The sequence below is a fragment of the Myotis davidii genome, unplaced genomic scaffold (assembly GCF_000327345.1).
Source record: "Myotis davidii unplaced genomic scaffold, ASM32734v1 scaffold663, whole genome shotgun sequence".
Lineage (NCBI taxonomy): Eukaryota > Metazoa > Chordata > Mammalia > Chiroptera > Vespertilionidae > Myotis > Myotis davidii.
The window spans coordinates 5,928,191-5,930,986 of NW_006295816.1; the positions used below are offsets into that span (position 1 = coordinate 5,928,191).

Below are 2,796 nucleotides of genomic sequence, written 5' to 3' on the forward strand. Positions count from 1 at the left end.
GCACCTGACAAACTGGCTTTTTGATGGAACAGGCCCAGTTTGGCTCCCGTCTCATCCTCGATCTCACTCTGTCTCTTTCGCTCCATTTCTATCTTCCTTGGGCAAAGGTCACCCCATCTGGGCTGAGCCCACAAGAGGGTCAGTGTGGTTCATCTCTAAGTTCTTAACACTGGAGTTTCTGAACCACAGACGTGCCCTCCGGTTCACAAGCGCTGCCGGTGCCCATGTTTACTCGCTTTGAATAGATGTTGTGCCAGAACCTCAGGCTTACTCTTCCCACCATGCACAACAGGAAGCAAATGTTGCTCATCTCACCTCTTCCATTTCCTCTTTCTGTCGCCCCCACCGGCTGGCCCCTCCAGCCACCTGACGTGTTGTCTTTCCTTGTGTACATCTGCCCATATGTGCTCTTGTGTACATCTGCCCATCTGTGCTCAGAGGGCCTGGGGGGGGTGGGGGAGCTGCTTTCTGCTAAAGTTGGGGGAGGTGGTTTTGCAACCTCTTCACGACTCACCAGTCCCTTGCCTTGGTACAAACATATGTGTTCGAAATCAATATATTTATTGATTTGTCAAAATATCTTCAACCACATTTTACATGTAAAAGTTCTTGTAGTCATTCTCCAGATGCCTCCTCTGTGGGTCAGGCCAAGCTGAAGTGATCACACCCATTTTGTAGACAGGGTTGTCAAGGCTCGGAGATGGAAAGTCGCTTGCCCAGAAACACAGGTGATAGGAGCCTCCTGCACTTGCTGACTACCCACCCGAGTGCTCTCTTGCCCACAGGTCCATGAATATTCTGTTTAATTCTTTGCTCCTTCTCTCTAGCCAGCCCTCTCCACCTCAGTTAGCTATTCCAGGAAAAAACTTATTTCTTACTCATCTGAGAGTCCCTCCCAGCACAGCCCAGCCAGTACTTGACAAGCAGTAAGACACTCAATAACAGCTACTGAGTGATCACGTGCTCCTGTGTAGAAGGTCTTCCCAGATCACCTTCTCTGACCAGAGACTTGTCCCAGTGCTTTTTGTACACAAAGACTCCACTTCCTGGGGCTGTTTCCCTGTCTGCAGAGCAGTGACAGAGGGCTGGACTTGGTATCCAGTCTCCATCAAGTGACTGGAAACCAGGATGCCCAGCCAGCCAGACATCTGGGAAGGCGAACAGCAGCAGTTGGCCATCCCCTCAGGTACCAAGCAAAGAAGACAACATCGTGGAGAGCTTTGGAAGCTGCTGCTGTTAAAAACAAACAAACAAACAAAAAACCAATTTAATCCTACAAGCAGTTAATTTAGGTTCTTTTGTAAGATTAACTTGACCTTGGTCATACCTCTGAAACATGAGCAAAACTTGAGCTGTTTCCCAAGGTAGAAAGAGGTAACCACTGATCAATTCCCTGTCATTTAAGAAAATCCTAGTATTACAACCAGTCACTGTGTAAGCTGCTTTATAACAACACACCCTGAGCTCCATTCCATGCTTTAGCTTGTGTGCTCCCAGTTTGCAAGCTGTCTTTCTGGTGTGCACAGTGATCTTGCACTCATCACTGCTCAGTGGCTCAATGGTTTCCCTCCGGCATATATTTATGACTCTCTGGCAGTGTTCACAGCTGAGCCTGGGAGTGGGTGGAAGGCGTGGACAGGCTGAGCTTCCTGCTTGCTGCAGCCAATTTCATTCTTCAGATTATTTTCTTTTCAACACTTTCAAAGTCTTGGAAACTGAAACGCCTACTGCCAATCAACAGTCTAGAAATGAAACGCCTACTGCCAATCAACAGTCTAGAACTGGAAGCCTTGCCTGACACTCCCTTCACCTTCCCACCCCATCTGTCCATCCGGGAGGCCCTCCCCCAGTGTCTGTCTAGGGCCCAGGTTGCCTGATGCCTCCACTCCTACCCTCGACCCCCAGCCAGTAGGCTGTCTGCACTCTCCTTCCAAATCCAGAGGTTTCCCTCTCTTTACCAGACAATTTTGTAGTTTTATTAAGTTGCTTACTGCATTTGAGGGTATATCAAACTTATACCCTCAAAGTGCCAGAACAGTATAATGAACTCCTCTGCATCCATCATCCGCTTCAACAATATCAACTAGTGACCCATCTTTTTCGCCTACACTTCCATCCACCTACCCCTTCCTATATTATTTTGAAGCAAATACCAGGCATCATATCATGTGATCTGTACATATGTGCCTTTAAATGATATTCACTTTGACCATGGTCACACCTAAAAAAAGTTAACACTAATCCCTTAATATGATCAAATAGCCAGTCACTGGCCTCATCCATTTTTTCCTTAAGTTTGTTTGTTTGAATCAGCATCCAAATGAGGTCCACACACTGTGAGTGGTTGCTGTATTTTGTAAACCTTTAAAACTCTACAGGTTTCCTCTCACCTCCATCTTTTTGCTTTTCCTCACAACTTACTGAAGAAACTGGTTGTCACCCTGCATGTAAAGTTCCCCACAGCCTGGGTGTGCTGTACGTGTCCTCGGCGGGTTTAACACGCCTCTCTGCACTGTGTTTCATGGAGGTTGGAAGTCTGATCAGATTCAGGTTTGATGCTGCGTGGGTAGCGCTGTTCATGCACCCGGAGGCACAGACTGCCTGGTCATTGCTCTTCTTATGGAGGTGTGTGGGGTCGATGCCCAGATCCATTCAGTCTTCGCCGGTTGTACAAGGGTGGCTGGCTTACTTTTGACCACTTATGGTCTCCTCCTGCAGACTCTTTTTTTTTTTTTAATATATTTTATTGATTTTTTAGATTTTTTACAGAGAGGAAGGGAGAGATAGAGAGTTAAC

At 47.0% G+C, this 2,796-nt stretch overlaps 1 long non-coding RNA gene across 6 annotated transcripts in view; it reads right to left on the bottom strand.

Annotated features, from left to right (window-relative positions):
* Positions 1-540: 540 nt before the first annotated feature.
* The window catches only part of LOC102766554, a 32,094-nt gene continuing 29,838 nt past the window's right edge, over positions 541-2,796 (bottom strand). For all 6 annotated transcript variants that reach the window (XR_001515035.1, XR_436011.2, XR_436008.2 and 3 more), the window contains one exon: positions 541-1,233. This is a non-coding gene — a long non-coding RNA (uncharacterized LOC102766554). The remainder of the gene's footprint in view (positions 1,234-2,796) is intronic.